The 15,672-nt window shown below is 38.5% G+C and overlaps 1 protein-coding gene across 3 annotated transcripts in view; it reads right to left on the bottom strand.

Annotated features, from left to right (window-relative positions):
• The window catches only part of LOC110829941 (very long chain fatty acid elongase AAEL008004), a 124,843-nt gene that overhangs the window by 91,190 nt on the left and 17,981 nt on the right, over nucleotides 1-15,672 (bottom strand). The window contains exon 1 of one of the 3 annotated variants that reach the window (XM_022064185.2): nucleotides 6,764-6,783. The exons of 1 other annotated variant lie outside the window; for it this stretch is intronic. The gene's annotated coding sequence lies outside the window, so the exon portion shown is untranslated. Of the gene's footprint in view, nucleotides 1-3,286; nucleotides 3,621-6,763; nucleotides 6,784-15,672 lie in introns of those variants that run through there. One more of the 3 variants, XM_022064183.2, reaches the window with a different exon arrangement.

Below are 15,672 nucleotides of genomic sequence, written 5' to 3'. Positions count from 1 at the left end.
TCCTGGGCCAACGAAATCCAGAATCCTTCAACTCCTATTTCCCATAGATCCCGCCTGACATTATCCTCCCATCTACGTCTAGGTCTCTCCAGCGGCCTCTTCCCCTCAGGCTTCCCAACCAATACCCGGTGCACACCTCTTGTTCCATGCGCGCTACATGACCCACCCATCTCATTCTTCACGACTTAATCACCCTGACAATACTGGGAGAGCAGTACAGATTTTTAAGCTCATCATTATGCAGTTTAAAATATGACGTTACAGGAACAGAAAAAGCAGATTTGTTTAGTACAGATATAATAAGTGGATCCGTTCAGATGGTGGCATAACAGACACTGACGCCTATCCTAATACCGCCCATAAGTGTGGGTGGTCAGTGGAGCACCCTAATGGCAATGTCACGTGCTACTAGGTCACTGTACTATCCTGGGCAGTAGAATGACAGTTTTTTCCACCCAACATTGCCTTCCCAGAAAAATAAACCCATACGCCAATATATTTGTGGTTGTATTTCTTTCTTGCAAATGCATTTCACATTTCGACTAAACTGTTAATCATTTTCAGCTGATAACACATACAAGACCAGATGTTCTCAACCCGCGGCTCGCCGATACTATGGATGTCTGTACTTGACAACTGATTTCCCTGTAAGCAACAGTTTTAGCATCATGAATTTCAATACCGTCAATTCTTGTACATATTTCAACCAATAAGAGGGAGGCCACACGAAATCTTCTTCACCCCGTGCTTGTATGAATTCCGTTTCTAAGCTTCGAGTTTCTATTTTACGGAATTCAGACAATTCTTCCATTGAACGCTTCAAAGAATCTGATAAGTTTTCATAATTTTCAGTCCATCTAAGAGTGTCATTACGAAATGTATATAGTAATCGCTTCAAGTCGACACATCTTAATCTGGATTTTAGATAAGCGTTATGACGTTTAGTTTTCAATTGTAACGAACGTCTGCATACAGCGAGCATCACGTTTGCCATGTTCCAATGTACACTTGTTACTGATAATCACAACAGTACATACTTTTCTTTCGTCGTAGTCCACGTGGTAAATTTAACGTCCTTGTTAACGATTATTTGCCGCCGTGAAAGCTTTCAATCTTGGTTAAACACGTACACAAATTTGCCGTCGCGCTTAAGAACAGTACATAAATATGCAGTGGCGTATCAATGTAAGAAAACGACCTAGTGAGCGCAGAACTTGACATTTCGTTGGGCTCATAAGCCGGACGCTGCAGCTGTGTACAAGAAACTGAAGATCATGTCCAGACTTGCAGCCGTTTACTTTTATAAGTGAAGACAAAGCTCTGCACGTAACTCGTCAGTTACGTGGTCACCTTTACCCTCGGACAACTTTCTTCCGGGTGAATAACATTCGACAGGAGGCCGGTTGGCCCACAGAAATGGTCTTGACGCAGTGGGAAGAAGGAAGGAAAAAACGGACAGGACTCTAACCCCAGTCATTCAGCCCGCTTTACTGATTGAACTATGCCGATTCCAAGGATGTTTCTACATATGTAGAACAACAAGAAACATGAAATAGTAGTAACCACCGAAATGCAAGTTTCAAGGTCACTGCAATATCGTGAAACGTTGCAACAAGAACGGAGCTCAGGCGAGTGAAGACAGCTCAGTACTCCCATCCGAGCAAGACTGTGGTGTTAACTGTTTTGTATACCTCGTAGTGAATGTTACTGCCCCGTTTGAAAACGTTGCGACGTTTAACTTGTAACTCAGAGTGCCAAACTGTCTACTCTCATGGAACTTGTATATTTTCTTAAAAAAATAGCAAATAATCACAAATTTTATGGGATTCATATCAAGTAACACAAAACATGGACTTTCGAGCACAAAAGGCATCCACGCCCTCCATTCATTTCGCCCACATACATGGACGTCAAACAAACTGTCACTACATGCGATTTGAAAAAAATGCTATGTTTCTTGCTAGTTCAGGATAATACTCCCCACATGAGTCAGTTTGAGTAAATTCGGTTTGTTGTGGGTACAGGATAACAGAATTCTTTTTAACATGCCACGCGCAATTTGTACGTCAGTTTTCACATTTTGATAAATAATGCCACAGTATTTTTTCTGTCTATATTGTGTCACAGATAAACAGGCGGCAAGCTTATTTTGTACAGGTTCCATATTTGCGCATTTTGTACCAAAATAATTTATTTAAATAAGACACCACGATTCATCTTCGTAGTATGAATCAGATGATTCATTCCGATAACAGTCTTCCTTATTTAATTTATAACAAGTTCACATGGCAGATATATGCATATTTATGTCGCATTTCTGTAGACTTTAATGTGCGAAACAAATTCTGTAAAAACAATTTTTTTCAGAATTTTTCACGCACGCACGCACGCATACACACACACACACACACACACACACACACACACACACACACACACATATATATATATATATATATATATATATATATATATATATAAAAATAAAACTCAATTCTAAATAGGAATTTTACACGTGAAATTTCCGCGGATATAACCCAAATATAGCACTGTTGTTCATCTTCCGTCTCTCTCATTCCTTCCAACGATGCTACAAACTGGTAATATTTTTAAACGCCCAAGATTGCCCCAATAAGGAATTCTCTACGATTCATAAACATTTCCGTCCAAATTTACATTAGTGAGTAACTACATAATCTATACAATTCACAAAAGTTATTTGGGTCATCAAGTCACTAAGGGTGAGATGGGCGGGGCATGTAATGACAAATGGAGAAAAGCTATTTGCATAAAAATTGTAGTCGGAAAACCTCCAGGGAACCAACTTGAAGCCCTGGACATAAGCTAATACGAAATCATTGCTAAAAATTAAGAATACGTAAGGAAGTGGAATGTAAGCAACTGTCTCGAGATAAGCTAAAATGGTGGGATCTCGTCAGAATTATACTGAACCTTGGGTTCAATAAAACATGGAGAATTTCATGATCTGCTTAGGGACTAGAAGCTTCTCATGCTACATGGATTACATCATTCAAATTAGGATTTCCGTGGAATCTACTAGCAGGTGATTGTCTTTAACAGTCTGACATTAAAAATCACTCATCTAATACTTCTTGCTGTAGATATACCAATAAAATGGACTTCACTATTGCCATGTGATATCTTAACACTGGAACGGACTTGCACACACGTGCACGTGAACTGCTTCTAGGTTATAACTAATTCCAACAAAAAGCCGGTTTCAATTTATTTGCCTAGGAAATCAAAATGCTGCATCAAGACTTACCTTAGATGATGCTAATTCGCTGACCGAAGTAAAAATACCAGGGAAAATTAAAACTGGATGCACCACAGGGTAATAATTTTGCGATAGCACTATTCTCAAACGACGTTTATACTTTCTGACCCACTTCGCCGGGTTTTCTTCTGAATTCGAGATTCAACTATCGACTTTTCGCGCACTGGTAAGCGGTTGAGAGAGTTACAAACCAAATAGATCAGAGACGACTAAACTAACTACTATTACCTATCTACACACAGCTTGCCTCGGCGGCTCCTAATGGCCGTCTGATTCCACAACAGTCTTCGTTGGCAGAGAACATGGACTACAGCGGGCCTTGCCCCCTTTCCCTGCAACGAAACTCTCTGAGCTGAATGACGTCACACACAGTACTTCCCTCTTTCCCCGCCTGGAACGCTGTTCGCGTCATACAGACGACACCCCTCCGGACCGGCTTGTTGTAGGCTTACCTGTGAGATACTCCCTTCTACTACCCAACTACAATACTTTTTCTCCTCAGAATCGTTCGGTCCGTATCCTAGCCAAGCAACAGTCAAGTTATTCTGCTTCGATAAACGGCCTAGCACCCATAGGAATGAACAGATAATCATGAAAACTGGGTTAAAAATGATACCAACTGATACCAACCATTACAATTCCTAATTAGTGCATTTAGACGTTTTCTCTTCTGTCTTGTAATTCGTACTCACATCTTGTCTGAACCTAAAACCTATACGATTTTTAAGACAGCATCGCCATATACAATTTCAAAGCAATAAAAGTAGCACTGCCATCACGTCATGTTGAATTAAGAACTACAAAGTGGAGACGCTTGTAGTTGCAATGTCGGCGTTTGCACTGATTTTAATGGAAATCAAAGCGAGATTCCAGGTACTTATGGCGGCGAATATTGGGTATTGCACCGAGTAGTGTCGCAAAAATTGACCAACGATTCAAAGGTTTTTACTGCCATAATCACTATCTCCCTGATGATGGTGGTAGTAAGTACGTCTCAAACGTCGGTCAATTTCTACAAGACTACTCGGTGTACCATAACATAAGATAGTCATTTTATGGAAATCGATTCACATACATGGACAAAGGGACATGATACACCTTAATACTTGCATAACAGAAGTAGTTTTCATCAGTTTTCATAGAAATCTATCAAAGGACTCATAATGCACGCATAAACGTTCAATTAGGAACATCAATCCTTAAAATATTAAATTAAATTTGCACATGGTAACACTTTTATAACAGAAGTACCTTATAGGTCCTGTTCAGTCTCTTCTGAATATTTCAAAGGACAAATTATTTCCGATAAAGTTTATTTATAACTTCCAATGTAGTCTTTAAAATTAATACAACTGAAATAAGAGGTTCCACACAATACTCAGATCCGCGACTGATGTCGGTAAGGCAGTTCGTGCGATGTTATTTCCGGAGAGTTAGATGGACGGACGGACATGACAAAATTTCGGGGTGATTTTCTGCTTTTTGGCCCGAAACGCTCCAAACAAAGAGTGAATTTGTTCCCTATGCCAGGCCGCTATTTCATTGGAACGAATTCCGCTTAAGGTACGTAGTGAGATAAAACAAGGTGTATCCAGTTAGAAGACAAATACTGAAATGTGCACGTCGTCACATTCAGTTCTAATGATCAATTTTAATTAATACTGCGATGAATGTTTATCGAAGTAAATTAGATTTTATTTTACTTCGCTTGCGAAACGTTTTCACGTTTGTCCAAGTAAGATAAAGCAGTCCGTTTACGTAAATTTATTTGAAAATATTTGAGATAAACTCAAATAAGTATTACGCTCTTATGTGAGTTAGTCGTTAAAATTGTCCGATCCAAATTAAAATTGATACAGCTCGACAATATGTCGTAAAATTCTCCAATGTCAACTTGTATGAAATTATCCGTTCTCGGGTTGTTTCAGACTTACAGAAGGTAATTCCATTGTAGAATCAGTGGAGTACAGAGAAATATGATCATAGAGAAAGAACTGAGTCAAAACAAAACACAAAATATAATTGGTGAATATTTAATTATGAAGATGGTTCTAAATGTTTCGAAACATTACCGATCATTTGTTTTCAACGCTGTTGTACAGACACAAGGCTGTCACCGAGCTTACTGTTATGACAATTAAGAATACGATTTGATGTTCGTTTCTAAACATCTTAAGGCCAGCCATTAAACAGCATCACAAACTAAACTGGTTTGAAAATAACGTAACTGGTTAGCTTTTTCTGAAGGGTTGTGTACGATTTTTCACCCTTAATCTTAATTTATTGCAGTTATAAACACATAGTTACAAAATGAAAAGAGTAACTGCAAGACCTAGAGGTAGATGGGAGGACAATACTAAAATGGACCTCAAGAAACAAGAATGCGAGAGTGCTAACTAGATTCATCTGGCTGAAGATGAAATCCAGTGGCCGGTTCTTGTGAACACAGTAATGAACCTTCGAGTTCCATAAAATTCGTGAAATTTCTAGATCATATTAGCGACTAACAGTAACTCTAGAAAGACTGTCCTCCATGGACACACTTTCTTCAGAATTTAGAATAGTTTTTTGGGTTGCTATTACATTCAGTGGAAGTAAGGCCGGCGCACACTACATCGAAGCGAACCGAAAGAGCGAAAGTACTTCCCGATATTATTTTCTGAAATGTTTCGCAACTGAAAACTCAATTCAGATCTGCGAGGCATTGTTGGATACCCAGCCTCAATCACATGCTCCCAAATTAAAAACATTCTCCATTTTAGAAACACCAACATCGCGTCCACCCCCGGACGGCTGCTGCTGGACGGTGTCAACCAGCGGCACCTTGGAATTTAAGCAGTGGACGGTTACAGAATGGAGTGCATTTCAGTTTATTCAGATAATTATTAATAAAAATAAAATGAATTCTTTGCAGCTCGCTCAAAAGCTCTAACAAAGTTCATGGATCAAGAAATCTAAAGTGACAGAATTATCTTTCGTAACAGTGGCCCCATTTATAAACCATTTGATGCCGAAGTTCGTCTAAATATCATTGGAAAAATTCAGTCCGTACCGCACAGAAAACATTACACTTCACCATTACAAAGATCAACCGGTTAATGCATTTAAAGGATACGATTTATCACTCTTTACTCTGAGAATCAAACGAATCCGACAAATGCATAATAAATAGCTACTGACTGTTAAAGCACGCAAGTGGTATATATACTTACCACCAGGCTTTCAAGGGTTTAAACTGTTTCATCAAGAATTTCGGCTACTAACATGTCTTGTTGCTTTAGAAACTCGAATCCCACACTGTTTAATTATTTGATTATAAATGATGCCGTAAACAAACAGAAGTCAATGGAATACAAAATTGAATTTGTGTTAGAAAGAAGACAAGCCTAATTCTCTTCCAAGAGTTCACAAATGTAAATGAAAACCTGTAAATGTTATAAGCAATAATAAATACGATGCCCTTACCTCACTCTTTCTTCAAGAGGAAGAGAGCTCGATGTCCACCGGCAAAATAAAATGGAGAGTGAAGGCCAGTGTCAAGAATTTCTTAGTAATTCACAGAAGATAAGTACTTTGGTTATTGTGAAAGACTTTTAAAAACACAAAAGCATCTCGTCTACAACACACTTCTCCTACAAGCGTTTCACAGCTCAGCTCTTTCCACACTAACGAAAGCGGATTGTTGACAATGCCGAAGGAAACTATGACGTAACAATTAGTAAAGGAATGGAGTGTAATACGGTTTATTCAGTCTATTATACTGCATGCTCGGTCAATATTGTTGCAGTTGTGGTTTAGAAATTCCAATACTTCTTATTACATTGTTGTATACGCAGGTGTTCATATAAAAGCTGACCATTGCCGAGAAAAATGTTGAAGACTGAAGTGTATTATTGAAATAACTTCAAAAATTTTAATTAGTGACAATGTAGACTTTGGTTCGAAGACTGAATTTAGGTTTAAGTAGGTATATACTGTCCTTGAAAAATTTACGAGTTTCTAAACTGATAATATGATTTTATATCGATAAACAATTTCACATCGGTTAGTCACACATTAGTGATTACGAGATATGTCTGTTACCTAGTAATCCAACCAACAGTTATTTGGATGAATGTACACTAAAGACTGGAGTAAGAACTGGAAATTCGTGGTATATTGATACGTACAAACACCTGAATTATTTCGAAGATGTCTTCGTCACAGCATTACTTTATTATTTCCAGCGTTCTTATGATTCATATGATGTCAATAAGTTTCTTCGTACAAGTGTCATCCCATTATCTAATCATTTCATTAAACGTAATTTGTGATTATGATAAATAGTTTTGTAACTAGACATGTGTTTTTATTAAGTGACGGCGAACTGAGTTTCATAACGATTTGCGATTTCAAAAACATGGAAATTTTAAAAAGCAGCCGAAGCCTTTTCCAAATTTCTATCTTGCAAATTAAAATATAATGGCTGACTGAACATAAGTCAGACTTACTGATCTCACCCGTCCTACAATGCAGCACTGTCTTTTGGGTTCTTGCGTCATGCAATCTTTTCGCTGTTTCCAAAGAGCACATTGTCTTCATATTCAGGGGCACCTTCAATACTGATGACGGAGACAGTTTGTTTGTCCGAAACGCTGGTATGTAGGCAAAAGATTGCATTGCGCAACAACTCTTAAGACGGCACTCAATACACAAAAATCTGTAAAAACATCAAAAACCACGTACTATACTTTCATAGTTTCTTAGATGTAACAGAGAGTAGCCTGTTATGCAAACTTACAGGCTGAATTCTATCACACGTTGTCTTCCCGTCTGATTTCTAAGAACCTGAAAATTAAAGTATACAAAACAATAATTTTGCTTGTTCTTTTGTATGGGTGTGAAACATGGTCTCTCACTCTGAGGGAGGAACACAGATTGCAGGTGTTTGAGAACAGGGTGCTGAGGAGGATATTTTGGCCTAGGACAGAAGACGATGGGACATGGAGAAAACTACATAATGACGAACTTAAAAATTTATACTCCTCCCTCAGTATTGCCAGGGTGATTAAGTCGAGAAGAATGCGATGTGCGGGGCATGTAGCGCGCATGGATGGGACAAGAGGTGTGCACCGGGTATTGGTTGGGAAGTCTGAGGGGAAGAGACCGCTGGAGAGACCTAGACGTAGATGGGAGGATAATGTCAGGCGGGAACTATGGAAGATAGGAGTTGAAGGAGACTGGATTTTGTTGGCCCAGGACAAGGTCCGGTGGAGGGCGTTGGTTAATTCGATGATGAACATTCGGATTCGGTAAGCCATCTAGTTAGTTAGTTAGAGTACAGCATGATGCAACAATATTCTCCTAAGCACCCTTCCGTCATCAGGGCGATGATTCTGATGATAGAGGCAGCAAGGACTTCTGAAACGCTGGTAAATTTCTATCACACTACGCAGGCGCTACAACCTAGAAGTCAGCCATCTTCGTACTCACCGCCGTGAGAACCTTAGATCCTACTTAGGTCAGATTTCAGTTTTCCATGTTTCGAATCTTTCAATCGTTAGAGAGAATAAGGGAAAATAAAAGATTCTAAACCGAACAGTAGCAGAAACGTTCCGAATTTAATCCGCTCTGAACTTTTTCACGAACAAAATTCCACAAATACTTGATCTTTGCCACATTTTCAAAGGATTGATTCGGTATGCCTACAGTTACAAGTAAGATAATTATTTTGTCATTCACTCCAAATAAAATACCTGAATATAAAGAACCTGTGCGTTTATTTCAAGACCAATCTCTAATAGCACGTCTGAGTTTTTCCTTGCCGAATGCTCCAATATGAAGCGTAAGTTTTCGTAATGGGAGCGACACACTAACGCAAGAGTTAACGGTTCCCTGTATTAAGTGGGATAATGGCTTGTTATTATTAAGTGCGTGTCGGTTTCTGATGGTCTAAAATCTTGCCAATAAAAAGATTGTCATTTTTTGTTATACTAACCGACAGGTCAACAGCAGCTCTCAACAGGTTTACATTTTTCTTCTCACTTCTATTGGCATAGCCCTACATGTCGCAGCTTAGATAATTAATCCATTAAATCACAGTGGTAACTTAATGTACCACTTGCTTTCAACAGTTAACAAATCTGCAAGTTGTGTTTGTGGGTTTCCTGTAATTCCCAAAATAAACAGCTAATTATTTGCGTAAACAACAGTAACCAGTTTATTTTTGTAATGGAAATGCGTTGGGTTTCTTGGAAGTTCGATTAGAATTCTTAAACGATATTTAGACGAGCTTCGACTTCAAACGAGTAATGTCTAGCTATGCCGCAAAGTTTCCCAAAGCGGAAGCTGCGACCCCAATGTGGCCTTGAAGTTTCTTTCAAGGTGGTGGTGGTGGTGGTGGGGTTTAATGGTTTAATTGTAACACATGTACATTTCAGAAACAGGCAACATCAAATCATAAACTTGTAATTTAATATAAAATATACTACGTAAATATCCTAAAAATATTAAACTCCACAGCTTTTATTCGATACAGTTTTCGTCGATGCAAATATTTAACGAACTGCAATGAAGAAATGCCTCAAATCTATACAGAAATTTCTTTTTTAAATGTATCTTGCAAAGTAATAGGGACGAATGTTGTTGACACAAATTTGTTCTCATTTTGTTGCTGAAGACAATTCAGAATATGTATTTAAATACTGAATTATATTTAACAAATTAAGCAATTATTTTGAAAGCAAAATGGAAACTTAATAATTAACACTCATTTTAGGCGAACACTTTAATATTACAACCACTTTGCCTGAATGGTGCTTTGGATGCAGCGCCCAAACATTTGATATAATAGGCTACTAAAGTGAAGGAACTGAACTATATTTCAGAGAGATTTACATAATTATATTACACATGTAATTATATAAACACATATATTTTAATTATACAGCCAAAATCTTTGCATCAGAAATAAAGTAATACTAAGAGAAAAGCAGTAAGCAAAACAGAAAACGAACGCATTTTGGAAATATTAATAGATACACTCCAGATTGGAGTACACGTTTCTGCTCCTATTTTTTTAACACTTTACAACGTCCACAAAAATCTACGATGAAAGTAGACCAACGTGAGAAGCTTAAGTGTTACACATTTAGGATGTCAGCAAGTTGAATAACTGTAAACAGATAATGTATATGATAGGGCACAGTTATCTTCATATTTGCCAGTGATCGGACAACTGATACGCAGCTGCTGGCTTTAAGACTGAAAGGCAGATCCTGCTAAGTAACAGGTGTTTCCGTTCCTTGCTATGTTCCCATTTACCGTCCACGGATAAATCATTCTAATGATCAACTATCCGACGTACCATCAAGATACATGACACACTGCTCCTCCGATTAAAATCTATCAATTTATTCTTCTGGGCCAGTTCACTGTTTCGACAATCAATCATATAATGACAATGGCATTCAGCAACAAATTGAATCTCTTCTATGAATCTAGTAAGAAGGTGGATGTCGGCTGATAGTAGGGCGGTAATAATGGCTGCGAGAGTTAAACCAATCTGCATCAAGAAGATGGTTGTCTGTTGGAATGTTGCGTCGTGTAGTCCCGTAGAAGTGGACTGCCGATTGAAAGATACTGACTCCATCGGCATGGGTAGACAGGCAATAAGCATCTCTGAAACGTCGGCCGACGACTACGAGACTACACGACGCAACATCCTAGAGGACGGTCATCTTCATAAAGAGCAGTAGACGGAGACGGGGAAAGTCATGCATCATGCACGAGAGAGAGAGAGATTAGAAATGCGTACAAAATTATGGTCGGAAATCTGAAACTTTATCACAGATGGAAAATTTCAGTTAACCTCGTGAGGTGACAAAATAAAAATGTCATGTCTTTTTCCGTTGCTTTGGCCGTGCCAAAATATCCATTCCAAGTCCGCAGTTCTGTGTAACAAACATTTCGTGTTTGACGTTTTACGATGATGTGTTACTATTCTCCGGCTAGCCTTACGAGCTATCTTTGACTGTTCTACCTTCACAGTTCCATATCGTATCTGGTACGCCTCTCCGCCATTGCTGTGGATACTATTCCACTTATCACGACAGTTCAAGAAGTGCCATGGAATTTCTCGTGCTCAGTAAGAAGGGCCTAAGTCATTACAAATCATGTTTGACTTCAGCCCTTCATAATGAGCACCAAAGAAATACCCTGAGAAATGAAGTATTTTCAGACGATAAGCCGTGAAATTATGTAGTTACAATCCACCTCCTCTGTATCCATCAAGTTATGTCTACACTGATGATGGAGGCAGAGAAATTCTCCGAAACGTTTGATTGTACTTCCATGTATTTACATGGCTGATCGCTCGAAAATGAACCATCCCACGCTATATTAATAATCAACAACAAATACTTTGCATACAATTGGATATAAAATCCATAGATAAGCCTGTATATTTGTGTAAGATAATGGCATCGTTCAATAGAGAGGTGAGGTTCATTTTGGTGTTCCGAAGGATTTTAAAACTTGTAGCATATTAGAAGGCCCACCCTAGCTCTATGTGGTTTAGTGCCCTGCCAGCAATAACACAAACATGGCGACCGATGAGCATGGCAGAGATGGAAATGTCAGGCACAAGCTGAGTAGAATGCTGAAATTTTGCCACTTTTCCTGGAAAAATATGCAAATCCTGGTAAGTTTTTTTTATATGAAAGAAATGTCAGCCGAATGCAAAATCTAAAATATACTTAATGACTCTGTCAGTATGTCATCACACGGGCAGCAAAGACCAGACTACACGGCGCTGCAACCCAGAAGACAGCCAACCTCGTAATCACCGCCTTGAGAACCTCAAACTTTTCTTATTAATCTTTACTTGGTATAATGTTGGCTTTATTTACCTGCTTCTAAGGATGTGCATAGAGGTGCTTTGAACAGAAGGTCACTTCTATTATTGAGATGAAGACCAATGTTTTGTTTTCTTTCGAGAGTCAATGTGGTCCTACTTGGCAGAATAAATATGCTAGAACGCTCTTCAAACGCCATTCACTCTACAATCCATTCTTTTGTATTTTAGTTTGCATTGTTAAGTATAATTTCTTATTTGTTTATGGCTTTTTTTCAAAGCACGATTCAAGATGTCTAGTGGTGACGATGGACAATGGTTTTGTAATTAAAATTTGTAAGATCTGTTATTCAGAAATAAGCTTGCCTTGGGCAGGATTCGACCTAAAAACAAATCAAATTCAGCAACGATGACTCACAGCACACACTTTACGTTTTTAATTAAATGTATCCCTGATGTGCATGACGTGTATATGTGCAAACGTATCTCTAGGACATGGGACGTGTGTTTATTAAGGTAGGGTTGAATAATGGATCAATCTGATCAAATCTTTAGCCTTTTGAGGACGAATTGTATTCACATCTGCCACCTGGTTTAACTTTCAGAGTGTATTAATGGGTTTCATGACTCTCAACAAACAGAGATTATTTCCCTAAACAGCGTTAACCAATTGATCTTTATAATGGTGTTTTCTTTGCGGCACGAACTGAAATCTTCAATACTATTTAGTCCAGCTACAGAAACTCGGAAACCACAACTCAATCGTGGAGCGGTCGCTAAGGAGTGTAGAATCTTGGAGTGCTCAAACATTGGGTTATTGAGTTCGAATGATGCTCAGAGAGTGAATGTTATCTCGTTGTTTTCTTGTGCTGTGTTGAGAATGGAGGAACAACCTTTGAGCATCTGTTACAAAGAAAACATCCCTGTCCTTATACTTGGAAATAAAGGCGTACATTATTTCTTATTTTTGATCCTGGAACACGCACACAAAGTTTGTAAATATACTTTTGACTCATCCTTATTTCTGTGTTTCTCCTGTAATATATAGTTAATTCTTTTTCGCTTTGCTCTTAATTCTGATTTTGTTTTAACTACAGATGTAAGTTCATCTGTTTTAAAAGCCTCAGACAGCGAGTCGCAGATACATCCGTTAGAATATTCTATAACATGACACAGTGGGGGATGATTGAATATTTTCACAGTCTTAATTGAAACCAGCATGAAACGGTGATTAGTAATAATAAGGATATAACTGCGTACTAGACATTTCACGAATGTGCGCTTAGTAATTAAAATCAACTCAAAATTATATTAAACTAAACTGTCAATTTTTTCGACTCATTGCAGTTGCTGCACTAATAGTGTGCCTCAGATGTTCACTTTTATTTGTGTTAAGTCCAGCTGCTGATGGACCACAAATAGACGATCATAGTTCAATATTCTTCAAAGTCAATGCGGATATTTCTCTTCGCCATTACGTCCACAGTATTTATTAACTCCATTTAATCTCACACTTCGTGGACCAGAGTCTGACAGTCGTTCAACTAGTAAACGGAAATGTGAGATTCATGGCCGTGTTCACGAAGAGTCCGCCACTGGAGTATGTCATGAATCTTTTAGGGGACAGGCCGCGTAGAATCTTGAAGATTTCCCAATGTTCGGCAAACACTGTAGTTGCCATATTCAGGGCTAATATTTGTGGCGGGCTTCAAAAAACGTGGCTTAATCCCAGTATATCAAATATATTTTACAGCAACAGTAAGCAACTATTGCTAACGCCATACGCTTTATGGATTTAAAATGTGCAAATCGCTACATGAGTACCGACTGCAGGAGGTATAAATGCACTAACAAGCACTGCATTCAAGAACGCACATAACAAGTAAACAATACAGAAATAAAACATGAAGACTTCTCAGAATTTTTTGTTACAGTTTGTTCGTTTAGCACACGCAATGTAACCATACATCTAGAAACAGGAAAAAACATCCCTGTCCATGGCAAAGCATTTACCTTTCTCTTTAACAACTATTAACACTATAATGGACACTATTGTCATACGCGTTTCGACCTCAAGAGGTCATCATCAGTGGCATATTCTAATACACTACACGGTATGCAAAGTTTTAAGATTTCTCTTTAACGTAAGCATGTTTTAACATGATGAAATGCAATCGAGAAATATGTCACACTTTAGCACGGACCAAGAATGGGGCTCATTTAGGTCATAACTATTCCGCCCCTTCTCTTTAAACATTGCCTGAATCTAATTTAACCCTTTTCATGATATTCAGAATATTTCTTGTTCAGAAACACCGGCTACTTCTCCTCTGATCTTCTATGGTGTTACATATCTGTGAAATTTCTTCTGTTGTATTTTCTAGACACCGCAACTATTTGTGGTTATAAACAGTGAAGAAAACCGAAGAACCTAACTTAAGGTTGAATTATCATGATTCGGTTACCAAAGTATCTTTCGTGAGAATAGTGTCTATTATGTGAAGATGACTTTGTCATTAAGTTGAAGAGGATTCATAGTACGAATTCTAGTTACTGTACCCCATAAACATTACTGATGTGTCTATAACAGAATGATAAAATATAATGCAAAGCAAATTCTGAGAGTTATAATTTCTACTTTCATAAATGATCTGTACAGTTTCAGAAACAAGACAAAAAATATTACGTTTAAAACAGAATAAAATTTATTTTAAATTGATACAGCAATTCTAGTATCATAAATACAGAACGGGAATGTCAAAGCAAATTTAAGTCCATCATAGTATTCCAGTGTTAGTTCTTAAATCACGTTCAAAATACAGTTCACAATTCTTGCATTGTAACTACATTTTCGTTACTACGGCTTGGTATAGGCCTATCAGCATCAGTGAAGTCAGCCTCAAATATCCTGCTGTTTTCATTTCACCCCATGCTGTGAGAAGATGTAAAATGATCACGTTTCCGTGGTCTTTACTATCCGCATCAGTTCACTTGGCGTCTTCACGCCATAGCAGCGAGTGTGATTCAACTCGTCACTGCCTGATTTAAGCAATGGGATGGCAATGCCGGTCAAAAAACATTCTACGCGGCTGGTTTGCCCGATTACACATTGCTTATTCTGTGCGTAAAACGGATAATACGAGGTGCGATCGGAAAATTTCTAGACTGCGCCTATAAAAACCCGTACACTTACCTCAGGTATTAAATTCATCCATCACCCTCGAAGTAGTTCCCCTGGGAGTGAACACAACGATCCCAGCGCCGCTGCCAAGCCTGGAAGCATCCCTGGAAATCTTTCTTTGTCAGCCTGTGAAGCACCATCTGCGATTCTGCCTGAATCTCTTCTATCGTCTCAAATCTCCTTCCCTTTAGCTGAATTTTCATCTTTGGGAAGAGGAAGAAGTCACACGGCGAATAAGGAGGGTGCGGGATGACGGCCATGGTGTTTGAGGCCAAAAACTGCCGAACTTTGAGGGCGGTGTGCGCTGGCGCGTTGTCATGATGCGTCGCATGTGGAGTTCTTCCTTTAGAATCAGCTGAC

The sequence above is a fragment of the Zootermopsis nevadensis genome, unplaced genomic scaffold (genome assembly GCF_977971745.1).
Source record: "Zootermopsis nevadensis isolate Lab colony 2312 unplaced genomic scaffold, Znev_1.0 Znev_ptg000001l, whole genome shotgun sequence".
NCBI classification, from domain to species: domain Eukaryota; kingdom Metazoa; phylum Arthropoda; class Insecta; order Blattodea; family Termopsidae; genus Zootermopsis; species Zootermopsis nevadensis.
The sequence above is the reverse complement of the archived record's forward strand: the minus strand, read 5'-3'. Positions and strand labels throughout refer to the sequence as shown.